Source organism: Archocentrus centrarchus (genome assembly GCF_007364275.1).
Source record: "Archocentrus centrarchus isolate MPI-CPG fArcCen1 chromosome 18 unlocalized genomic scaffold, fArcCen1 scaffold_23_ctg1, whole genome shotgun sequence".
In the NCBI taxonomy this organism is placed as follows: domain Eukaryota; kingdom Metazoa; phylum Chordata; class Actinopteri; order Cichliformes; family Cichlidae; genus Archocentrus; species Archocentrus centrarchus.
Window position 1 is genome coordinate 4,166,613 of NW_022060145.1, and position 13,392 is coordinate 4,180,004.

Sequence of the window (13,392 nt, forward strand, 5' to 3'; positions counted from 1 at the left end):
AGTGACGAGGGGAGGAGGAGAAAGGAAAAGCTGGGGGGGAACAAGAGGGAAGAAGTGGACACGAGAAGAGTTAGACAAGAACGAAGGAGCGAGCGAAAAGGGAAAGTGGGTATGAGTTAAGGAGGGAAAGTTATTGAAGATGAATTGTGCTTTGTGTTTTAAAAGGTGTGCACACTTTTTAGAAGATGAAACGCAACTTCACATGCAGAAGAACAGGATGAAGGGAGAACATCGAGAAAGACAAGAACGAGAGCATGAAAGAGAACTGGCAGCACACTTATTGGCAGAGGTGAATTAGTGACTGCATAACGCTTAACAAGCACGCACACACACACACACACACACACACACACACACACACACACACACACACACACAAATGAACCTGTTGCCAAGGTGACAGGAGGCAGCGGAGGCCCCGCCCTCCCCCACAGTGTTTCACACAGTGATGTCATCGGTTGCCGCCAGCACCAGGTGGGCACTTAGCCAATAGGACAAAGGCACCAGAGGGCGCAGACTGTCCTTGTGCGTGTGTGCGTGTGTGTGTGTGTGTGTGTGTGTGTGTGTGTGTGTGTGTGTGTGTGTGTGTGTGTGTGTGTGTGTGTGTGTGTGTTTCTTCTTTTTATTCCTTCATTTTGTCCTTTCATCAGGTGCTCCCACGCCCGCCCTCTCATTTTCTGCACTTCTTTCTTTTTGACTTATTCAACTCGGTCAGCAGGCGGCTGCAGAAGTTGAAGCTTTAGGTCTTTCAACCCCTGATGAAAAGTGAAGCTGATTAGTCTGGCCGGAAGAATATTTCACAGCGGGAGGGGCTGCAGTGATTGTTCCACTCGAGTAAAGGGGAAGGCTGGAGATGCAAGTTTGTTTGTTTCTTTAGTTACCTGCTCATTAAAGCATTTTTCATTTTTCAGATTGGCTTTCAGACTTTACAGCTACGCCGGCACCTCTGTGAGGCTGCAAATCTCAGAGAAAAACAAGACTGTTGCAACTGAAATGCCTGCCACGTTTATGGCGCCAGATAAGAAGTGAAGTCACCAAATTTTCAAAGAACTATTTATCTGCTTCTGAATCGCAACGAGCCAACAGTTGCTCATATATTTTGTTCTGGACATCAACACCTGAAGGAGCCACTGAATGTATCGCATATCTTATTAAATGGCTGTTCTTTTATTATTTACTGTAGGCACTGCATTACTGGCTTGATGTTTACTGCGCAAAAGAAGCAGGATTCAAGATGACAACTAACAACATGCAACATGAAAGACTTTCTGCAATGCTGAACCTCACTTTTCATTACCTGGCTGAATTGTGCGTGAGAATGTGAGCATGTGATCCAGTTAAATCAGACATTTAACAGTTATTACCCAGCAAGGTCCCTGGGACCAATAGCCATTGCACATATTTGAGAATAGCAAAGGTAACTGAAAGATAAATTCTTAGCACGACACTGAGATATAAACGTGCGTGCTCTGCACAGCCTGCTCCCAAGCCTAAACCAGAAAGTGTGTCTGTGCAATCCCCGGTTGTGTGCCATGTTTAAGAAAGGGCAGCTGCTGCTGACCTGATTCTTCTGACATTGTCCGGAGTTCATGCGTGAAAACGTCTTACTAAAATCACAGATAATCAGAAGTTGCACGAAGTGTTTTTTTCCTGTTGACCGCCTGCTGCGTGGTGTTTTTTTTTCCTGCTCTGTAGGGATGAACGCCTTTCTTCCACTACATTTAAGTCTGCAAGAGTTACTCACTATCAGCTGTCCTAAACTCTCACTAGTCAGGAGACATTTGCCTTTCATTACCTGATCTTGCTCAAAGAAATAAAGCAACAGGATGCTGTTGCTTTTTCTACTACAGCACTAGAATATCATTTTTTGGTGATAGCACTTTAATGGCTCTTATGTTTCTTTGTTTTTGATGCATTCAAATGGGAAGGAAAGCCGATTATAATGCAAATAGACCTGAATGAACCCTTATTGTTGAAAGTGCCTCTTTATTTGGTATTATCTTTGCAGGTTTGCCTGAGCATGTACATGCCCCTGCTCCTCCATTATCCTGTTTCATTTCAATATTTTTATGGCTTAACCTCGTTTTATTCTTCGTCTTTATACCATCTGACCCTATTTCTCTGTGTTCCTGCTTGCTGTAATCTAATTTCGTTTGTGATGAGTCTCTCCTCTTTGTAATTATCTTGTGTTTCTGCCGTGCTTTTGTCACAAGGGAGAAGTACAGCTAGTGCTGTTGTGCCTTCCTGCCCCAGAGCTGCAGCCTACAAGGACTCTGCAAAGTAGATAAAAACATTCTGCAGACACAAGTAGATAAGAAACCTTTGCTATAAGAAGATTGTCCATTAAGCAACCTAGTGTGCATATGTGTGTGTGTGTCTGTGTGCGTGTATGTACCGGGTCAGTGAATGGAGCCGTTGGGGCGAGACTGATTGCTAATTATTGCGTTGGATGTTGGCAACATGTGGAGAGAGGAGGAGATAATAGGCGGAGCAAACAGCAGAGAAGTCTGTCAAAGTTGTGCACCTGACACGTACACACAAACAGTGAAACCCAACACGTCCTCCAACTACATGATCATCTTGGTCATTTACTTTCTTCATTCTGGAATTTTTAAAAGCACATGTAAGGTATTGGAGTGTTTCCAATACCTTACATGTGCTTTTAAAAATTCCAGAATGAAGAAAGCACATGTAAGGTATTGGAGTGTTTCCTCTTTGAAGGCATTAAAAAAATGACCCCCTAGGAGTTTACTTGTAACCAACAGACTGGAATTCAAATCTCTTCTGGGACCTTGTTTACCTTTGTTTTTACTTGCTTATTGGTTCAGTTTAGGTACCAGAACTACTTAGTTAGGGTTGCAGACAAATAGTTCTTGGTTATTATCGAGCAAAGATCATCCATCCATCCATTCTCTTCCGCTTATCCTGTTTAAGGTTGCTGGAGCCCATCCCAGCTGTCATAGGGCGAAAGGCAGGGTACAACCTGAACAGGTCGCCAGCCTGTCGCAGGGCCAACACGGAGAGACAGGCAACTATTCACACTCACATTCACACCTTTGTCCAATTTAGAATCACCAGTTAACCTAACCCCAGTAACTGAGAAAGGATGAAGGAGCAAAGATTATGTTTGGATTAAAATCAAGGACTGTATATAAAAAAGACTGATGTAGTTATCTTTCGTCTGTTTGTGTACGACCCTTTAAGGTCTGGGATTTGGAGCATTTTAGCCGCTGCGATCTTGTTTTTTGGAGTCTTAATGACATTGGAGTGCTAAGTTAAAGCTAATGCTAGCTACAGTTGGTTAGCAAGGTTTATCCACACATTGTGTGGGTACAGTGATACAAAGCTCTTTTGTGCTAACAAATAATTAAAATAATGCTATAATTTCAGTGAAAGAAAAACTGAAGCGCAGACTCCTTTGATGGACAATTAACAATTACCCAATGGAAATGAATATGATAAGTCAGATAACTGCATTAAAACTGCTCCTTAAGGCTGCAACACCATTAAAACAGCTGAGATATTCAGTGCAATAACTCAAGTTAGCTGAGACCAAAACTGTTATTTGTACCAGGTTGCAAAAATGTCTAAAAGTCTAAAGTAACTCACTTTCAGAGCCAGCATGTAGCCTTTGTTTGAGACCAAGATGCCACTTGGTTAAACACCATTTTATTACAGAAAAGCTCGAGTTCTGTCGATGACCAGGGTGCCAAGTTTCACATCTAAAGTTATTAAACTACTAGAAGTCCCCTAACTTTAAAACTCATTAGTCAGAATAAACACTTTGACAAATGACCTGTGGTGGTGTTTTCACTGGGAGGACAGCCTCGTCAAAACACACTTTCAAAAATTAGTCTAATCCACTTGCACACACACACACACACACACACACATTTGCGATTTGTAATCTTGGATTTACAGGCCTTGGCTTTTTTTTTATAGAGTTGGTCACTGAAATCTTAATTGGATATGTTTTCAATAATAGCTTTTTCAAGGGCTGTCACCTCCAGGAAATTGTATCAAAGCAAACTTTCCTAATCTTGTATTACATCAACTTGAGAGACACCAACATGAACTTACTTTTTAAAGACTCATTTGTGCATGTGCAGTCAATACTTGTCAGCTTTCTCTAACAAAGTTTTTTGTTGACCCCTCTGGTAGCCTCCAGTAACACTTTGCTCTTTGCTAAGCAGAGACCGGAAGCAGGTACACCTGTAGCAGAGCTGCCACCTGACAGACTCGCTTCAACCATTAAACACTGGTAACGGCAAACACAGGCAGAATGCTCCCTGTCATGAGGTGGAAGATCATTTGATGAAGAGGAAACTGGAAAGTTGGACTGGTTCTTAACAAGACGCATGAAAAGTTTATTTTGTTTTTTTCCACCAAAAAAAACATCAGAACCTGCATCACATGTTTTTGTCATATGATCGCTCCAACTCTTTGCAACCCACAAAAAAAAAACAGAGATAGAATAAAGCTTCTGGCAGAACAGATGATGTTTCATGAAGTTAAAAGGGAACACGGGGTTCACGGAACGGTAATTAGAACGGGCTCCACTTGACAGAAATCAAAGGCCGCATAAAAGAAAACAATATCACATGACAGGGATAGGAACACACAGCTGCAATAATATTTGAGCTCCATCAGCAGGACCAGGGTTAACCGGAGACAACATGATTCACTGGGACAGGCCTTCTTTTTTTTTCCAATATAAAAAAAAAAGATAAATATTGAATGAGATACTAGGTCGCTGATATCACTTTGTCACTTTGTCTTTTTGGAGACTGTTTATTTATGTGTAAGTCCATCTAAACTAATTAATTTACACTACAGTACTCAAACGTTTTTCAGTTTTCAGTTTTGAAAAATGAAATGTGCAGGTTCAGGCTTACAGACAGATCACAGTCTTGATCAGTTTTATAGAAAGAAAAAAAACTTAAACTCAAGTCCCAAATGAATGTTTGTAACTTCAGTGATTGCATGGTTATGATTTAAAGGTTGATTTCAGTCGAGACCATCATTCATAAACATTCCAGATGTTTAAAGTTGCCAATTATTCCAAAATCATGGTTCTCTTTATTTATTGATAATCATCTGCCTCTCAACTATGTTACTGAAGCTACATTACCTTAAAATTAGTTAGGAAAATAATAAGCAAAACTAAAAACGAGGCTGGCGTCGCCTCCTTATCCCTTGTGTCTCCTCTGCGGTTATCAGCATGCCTTCTCTGCCAGGTCCCCAGATGAGAGGAGGAGGTGCCGTGCCACTGCTGATTGAGATCGCAGACACGGTGGGTGTTGTAATTATTTGTGCTACAAATGATTCAGAGGCTGTATGAGTTCATATTTAATTTGGGAGCAAAATAAAAGCATGGCTGCGAAACAGAATGTGTCACAGTAATTGTTTTATCTCAGTGAAGTTGTCTTTGTAATGAAGTCGTAGTGCATTGCCCAGCATTGAAGATGTTAATGAGGAAAGATATCGATGGTGCCTGCAGCTGTAGTTTTGTATGGACTTTTGACAACAGCATGTCCTAACTTAGCTTGTTCATGCTTAAGATGCATTTTTGCTTCTGTCCTCTTTTATGATTTTATGATTGCAACGCACACTGTGGGAATAAAATTTAATTTTGTCATTTTATCGTTTCTTGATTGTTTATTAGAGCAGCTTGCTGTTTGCAGGATTGCTGCTCGCTGTGCATCCTGCGATATTTTGTCTCACCGGCACCACTAAAGTATGAAGCCACTCGCTGCCCGCACACTCTTTTCTAGTGCTGGTGGGTACCGCACATCCCAGCGCACAGAAGAAACACTAAAGACAAAGGTCAAATGTAGGCTGATGCTGCTGATTGAAAAATTACAGGACTGTGTATCAGCCCACCCACAGGCACACACACACACAGGTGCACATACACACACACACAGGTGCACATACACACATACTCAAATACAATACATACTCATTTCCATGTTCCTGTAATTAAGACAAAGTGCCCTATTAGTTTTCCATTAATGACTGGAACAACTATATGTCCCAACCACCTAATTGGGTCTATTCGTTTTTGGTTACTATGGTAACAGACCTACTGAACCTCTCAACATTTGATTATCAGTGAAGACTGTGCGACATAATGAAGTCCGCCATGACCTGCCTCTTCCACTGTAAATCAGAGCAAAATTAACACTCCAATGTTTTAATAAACACAAAAAATATCATGCAAAATATTCAGGGCCCTTCACCTTTCTGCCTCTCTCTGTCTCTGCTTATACCTTTCAGTTCACATTGCATCATTGACATGACTGTGTATTACTACATGCACAGAACTATCCAAAATAAGAAAATTGTGATTTTTGTAAAAGTAAAGTAGACAATTTTTTTTTTTTTTTTTTTTTTTTTTAAAGCAGCTTGGTGAGGAAAACTTGCAATCTTGCAAAGTGCCCAGCTCCATGAAAGATTTTTTTTTTTTTTGTCTGTACAACAAGTGCACACATAAAGTCTGTTTTTAATGAGATGTGCTTTTGTTAGTGTCAAGATCATGAGATCTGCAACTTTGTATTTCAGCTTGTTGAACTGCAGTTGTCTGTGGGGCCTATCCCAGCTGTCACGGGGCCAGATGTGTGGTACATCCTGGACTGATCACATTAACTGACTCTCTGTATAAATCTTTCTCTCAAAGTCCAAAACTGTTTACTGCTGATCTCAGTAAATGGACCAGTGGTTGTCTTCCCCGTCCAAGTGGGGAAGCACGCTGTACATGACCCATCAGCAGGAAAGCAGAAAGTCCATTATTGAAGAAGATTGTTTTTTTAGTTTGACGAGTAGGAATTTATTGTAGTGGCCTATTTATGATTATTCTTATAGTCAGACTCTTTGTACTGAAGTCCAGTATGTTGTGCTGCTACATTTTGAAATTATTTTACGTGAAATAAAGAACTTTCTGTGGCAAAGCTGGCTGGGTGGTGCAATGAGAAAGGGGGATTTAATTCAAGCATGTTGAAATAACAATTAACATATTGTATAATATCTGACTGCATCCCTTTGTTCACAAGAGGAAAAGTCCAGACACGAGACAGAATATCAGATAAATTAATGTATTTAATTAAAAAAAAGAGAGAGAGAGAAATAAATGATTCATGCAGTTGTTAAGTTTCAGGCTCATTTTGTTAAATTTCATAATTTTATTCAATAAACTTTGCAATGACAGCAGGAATAAATAATGAATACACTAACAGGCATCATAAGCTACACCCTCCCTCTGTTTTATTCTGTGTGTGTGTGTGTGTGTGTGTGTGTGTGTGTGTGTGTGTGTGTGTGTGTGTGTGTGTGTGTGTGTGTGTGTGTGTCAAATATGTACACAAGAAAATAATAACTGTGCTCTAAAGACAAGCTAATAAATATAAAAATATATAGCAAGCACAAAAACATCACAGAATAAATAAACCAAAGTATATATTAAAAGAAAAATGACTCAAACCGAAGAAAAGTGAATCCAGTACATCAAGTGCAGAGAATTTCGAAAGAATAAATCAGCTGAATCAGTCTTATCTCTCCACACTCACTCTCCATATTTCAGTCAGCAGGGTTATTAAAACTGAGCAGTTCACATCAGCACCAATCAGGCATTCAGCTCTATCTATCTTGAAGCGCCTAGCCTAGTTTTTCTTTGTGGACTGAGCAGTTTTGAGCCCAGAGCAATTAGACAAACCCACTAGCCCTGTCAGCGAATGCAATGAATGTACTGAATGAAAAAAAAAAAAATACCACTGAGCAGATCTTTTTTTTTTTTTTTTTTTACCTTCCGGTCTCCATTCACTGCATCGTTCGCTTCTTCTTTTTAACTCTTGTCAAGAAATGACTGAAAGAGTGATTAACTGCTGAAATCCATCAGTTGGCCTCCATCACACACATTCAGGGACACACACACACAAAACTCAAATTCATCATTCATGTTTCATGTGAGAGGGGGTTGAATGTGACGGGGTGCTATTTGGAGAGCCCAATTTCCATGACAACAGGTCTGAGGATTAGGGTGAAAAACTGTCATGGCAGAGCAATTGTCAGAGCACCTTGAATCAGAGGAGCACTTAAGAGTGAAGGGAAGGAGGAGAGGACGGGGGTGGAAATGGCAGAATTTGGGTCGGCTGGAAGGATCAAGGGAAGGAACGAGGGAATGGGTAATGATCCTGGTGAATATCACTTCACCCCCACATCTTCACTCACTCACTGTAAGTCACTATGGATAAAAAGGTAAAGCCCTATAATGCAAATGTAAATGTATTCAGCAGTGTGGTATAAACAAATTGCAGAAGGATAAACAGCAGAGGAGAGATGGGCAGGCAGGGCAAGAAGAGGGAATAAGGTGGAGGAGAAAATTATAAAATGTAAAGCAACTCTTTGTTGCTTAAGCTGCCTGAAATAAGAAGCAAATGACATTTCCCTCGCACTGTTCTCTGGCCTCTATGTCTTTGCTGCCTGTGTCTTGATTGTTTTCTGTGTAAAATTTTTTTTTTAGATGGGAGCAGAAATGTTTGGACGGTGACAAAATTATCATAATCTACCCTCTGTATGCCACCAAAAGTAGATTTTTTTTCCAGAGGCATAAAGTTTTGAAAAAAAAGCTGTTTCATGGATACATGTTTTCTACTCTTTCATTGTTTCTTTTAAAATTGAACAGGTGAACGGTGTGAAGTGTATTCCAAGAAAGTTTTGGCAGGACTCTGAAACACTAAGTACACCCTTACTGCTTCCATAAAAATTAAGAGGGTAAGTAGCAGCCAATCAAATGCAGCTGCTAATCAGTAGCTGCTAATCAAATGCACTTGACTGACTGAGCACCTCTATAAAAGCAGAAATTTTGCCAGTTTTGCTGGTCTGGAGCTTTCAGTTGTGTGTTAATACAATGCCATCCCAGCAACTTCACCCCAAGGTCAGACCGTGCAATACTCAGAGGAATTACAAGAGCTACATCTCAGACTCTACAGGCCTCACTTAGCATGTTAAATATTAAAGTTCACGACAGCACAAATAGAACATTGAACAAGTGTGGGTGGTTAGGAAGGGTTGCCAGGAGAAAGCCTCTTCTCTCTAGAAAAGAACAGCACAGCTTAGGTTTGCAACGTTGCATCTGAACAAACGACAAAACTTCTGGAACAATGTCTTTTGGACAGACGAGACCAGAGTGGAGATGTTTGGCTGTGATGCACAGCACCACGTTTGGCAGAAACCAAACACAGCATATCAGCACAAAAACCTCACACCAACTGTCAAGCGCGGTGGTGGAAGGGTGATGACTCGAGCTTGTTTTGCAACAACAGGACCTGGACCATGAAATCCTGTGTATGCCAAACGTGTTCCAGAGTCCATCTGAGGCCATCTGTACGACAGCTAAAGCTTGGCCGAAGCCGGCTCGTGCCACAGGACGATGATCTCAAGCGCGGCAGCAAATCTACAACAGAATGGCTGAAAAAGAAAAGCATCAAGGTGCTGCAGGGGCCCCGGGAAAGTGTTGCTGTGGTGAAACCTTAAGAGAGCTGTGCATGAAAGAACTCCTGTGAACCTCAATGAACTGAAGCAACGCTGTAAAGAAGAGTGGGCTGAAATTCCTCCACAACAATGTCAGAGACTGATAAAGTCACAGAGAAACTTATTACTTCATGTTATTGCTGCTAAAGATGGCTCCATAAGCTATTGAATCACAGGGTGAACTTAAGTTTTTTTTTTTTTTTTTTTTTTTTTGTTAAGAGTCCCAAAACATCCTGCAAAAGCAGCCCAGGAGTTTTTATAATACAAAGAAGTGAAATATTCTGCAATGGCTGAGTCAGTCCCCTGAAGTCAACCCAAATATTTAGCTGCATTTCACATGCCAGTGAAAAAAGACCCACAACTGAATGCATCTCCAGTAACAGCCTGGGAAAGCATTACAAAGGAATAACTCCCCCTCACCCACCCACCACCCCACCCCCACCCCCACACACACACACTTTTTTTTTTTTTAGCAAAGCTTATACCTTCTGGCAGACAAAGTATTAAAAAAATATTTTTCTTTAATGGTAATTTGGTCTAGTCCCTTAAATAAGTTGTAATTTCTCAAAGGTTATTGCAGTATTTTTTGTTCAGAACCTTGAATTAATGCTGCACTCCAAGTGCATCTTCATTGTTGTTTGATTTCCATTCTACTGTTAAAAAAAACAACAAAAAAAAACACAAAAACAAAACAGTGCTGTGTGATGGGTGTACTTTTCCAGAATTTTCCATATGATTTAGATTCAAGGGGGCAGCACAGCGGTGTGGTGGTTAGCACTGTTGCCTCAAAGCAAGAAGGTCCTGTGTTTGAATCCACCACCTGGCCCGGGGCCCTTCTGTGTGGAGTTTCTATGTTCCCTCCGTGTTTGGGTGGGTTTTCTCCGGGTAATCCGGTTTCCTCCCGCAATCCAAAGACATGCAGTTTGATTCTAAATCACCCATAGGTATGTATGAATGTCAGTGCATATGGTTGTTTGTCTCTTTGTGTTAGCCCTGTGACAGACTGGCAGGGTGTACCCTGCTTCTTGCCCTGTGAGAGCTAGGATAGGCTCCAGCCCCACTGCCACCCTGAATTGGATAAGTAGAAGAAAATGGATGGATGGATTTAGATTTAGGTTTCATGTTATACAGTTATTAGCTTCCCTCTGTGGCAGAGAAATGTGAAAGCAGTCTTTTAGTGCCCAAAATCCGAGTGATGTAATAATAAACAAACTGTTTGACTGTGTGTGTGTGTGTGTGTGTGTGTGTGTGTGTGTGTGTGTGTGTGTGTGTGTGTGTGTGTGTGTGTGTGTGTGTGTGTGTGTGTGTGTGTGTGCACGCTTTGGGGGGGCACTTTCAATTATCTACCTTTTGTTTACTATTTTTGTGCCTAAAATATCAGGATTAATATGGTACACATGTAGCTCTGCCGCATGTGTACGGACAGGAATGAATCCAGGTAGGTGGGAGATGGAAGGAGCCCATGTTTCTCTGCCTCAATCACGAACACGACCATGAAGAATTCTCAGCCGCAAAAGCAATTTTCGGGATGCTTCGCGAACCTGGAGGAGACTGGAGGCAGGTTAAAGAAGCACCTTGACATTTTAAATTTGTTTCCTTTGCTTCGCCTAATCTTTCTACGACAGAAGGATCGCCTCCCACTTTCATACCCACTTTTCAAAGCAGAGCCAGAGAGCACAATCGCTTTGTGCGAGCACGTTGCATGTGGTTTTCTCCAGGGCAATTTGTCAGTCTCTCCCTTTCTAAAGTGTGTAACTAGTTTTATATATGTATTCATTTTATTTTTATATTTATAAAAAACATTCTCTTAAATTTGCTTTACTGTGGAAAGGAATGGATTCTTTCCTGACACCGAACTTGCCTGCAAATTCAAAAGACGTGAAGTGTGTCAGGGGTCTTCTGTGATGGCCAGTTTTGTTTGCCAGCTGGCTGCAGTGTTACACATTTGCAATATGCACACACGCAACATGAATCATCAAATTATGATCATCAGAAGAACAAGATTCATGATTATGTTAACCCCCTCAGGATACTATAGATCTATACAGCTAAATGGACAATGACTTGATGATTACACAGCCCAGAGGAGAGTGCTCCTCCCGTGACATCGCTACCATGATGCACTCAGCTCCAGTGTCAGCCCCTTAGCTCGTGCACACAAGTGAGAGCAACCAAAGAGTGGCTGAAAAACTATACACGGCCTCATGCATAAAGCCATCACATTAACAACACGTTTTATTATATTAAAAATATCCACTTTGCATTTAGTGGTTCAACTCATATTTGTTAATAAATATCATAAGTATCTATGTTTTATTAAAAAAATAATAAATTCTGCTTTCTAAGTCAGTAATCACCAAGTCTTGTATTGATCAACAAATCTATTGATCAGTAGGTTTACTGTTATTTTCCCCAGTAAGTCAATAATGTACTGTGTGACCCTTTACTGAAAGAAAGCATGAAGAAAGCAAATCCCTTAACTTAAAGGCATTAGCATGTCACGCCAGCACAGCTGGGCCTGTCTGTGCTGCTGCTGTTTCCTATTCTGAATGTGGAGTTTAGAGCAACAACAGAGTGGATTGTTGCAGAGTCACATGACACATCAGGAGAGTGCTGTTACTGTTACTGTAGAGAGCTATACTGTCCATACTGTCCCTCTGCAGCGATAAGAAGGACGTGTTTCCGGACGTCTCAGCCTCACACACAGGATACAAAGAAGATCAATGTGCATTGTTGCACATTGATCTTCTTTGTCAACAACATCACAACAACAGAGGAAGGAATACGCTTTGATTATCCACATTTCACCACGTTCAGCAAATTTGTATTAAAAATTATGCATCTGTTTCTCCCAGTGTTTCTCCCCTGTACGCGTCCATATCAACTCAGTTTCACTCACTCACTCACTTTGTCCCTGAACAGTACAACATGAGCTGTTCCTCTGATGCACTCATTCCTAATCCTGTCCATATTTGTCACTTCCAGCACAAATCTTAGCATCTTTCGCTCTGCTGCCCGTACTTATGTACCTCTGTAATGTAGCTGGACTCGCTAACAGCTCGTAAGACTTCTCTTTCACTCTTACTGGTCTTACTGGTATTGTGAATTACTGCTGCCTTTCATCGCTGTCCACTCTCTTCTTCACCTCTTTTTTTATTTTTTGTACAACTTTTTGCTCTTGGTGGTTCATCCTCTTCACCACATTTAGACCATTTAGACCATTTGCCTGCTGCCTTTCAGTACTTTTCTCTCCAGGCTCTCTTTAACCTGCTTCCTACTCACACTACAGATCATTAAAACAAACATTATAGTCCGCAAAGATTCTTGGCTGACGTCAAGCCGTCTATCACTCTGGCAAACAGGAGCAGGCTTACATCCAAGCCCCAGTGTAATCCCCCCTCCACCTTGAACCCATCTGTCACTCCGACTGCACACCTCACCACTGTCTCACTGTCCTCATCCATATCCTGCACCGCCCTTATCTGCTCCTCTGTCAACTGAATTCCGATCTGCAATACTGCACCTCCTCTCTCTGCACTCTAAGTCCACAAAGACAAAAGGCCAACTCCTTCTGGCCTTCTCTGTCCTCCATCAGAGCTCTCACATCAGCAGTGCTTTTTCCTGGCATGAAACAATACTGGTACTCACTAACATCCCATCGTCACCCAGCTTCTAGTTATTTTTTCCACAATTTTATGCTGTGTTTTTAGAATGAAGTATAGAATAGGCTTTTTAATAAGGTTGACCCATGGCTTTATTCAAAAAGCATGTGGTTTGAAAAAGGGGTAGACCAATTCCAGTTGACTAAATATTAAAGGGGACCTATTATGCTCATTTCCAGCTCCATGTTTTTATTCTTAGACTGTA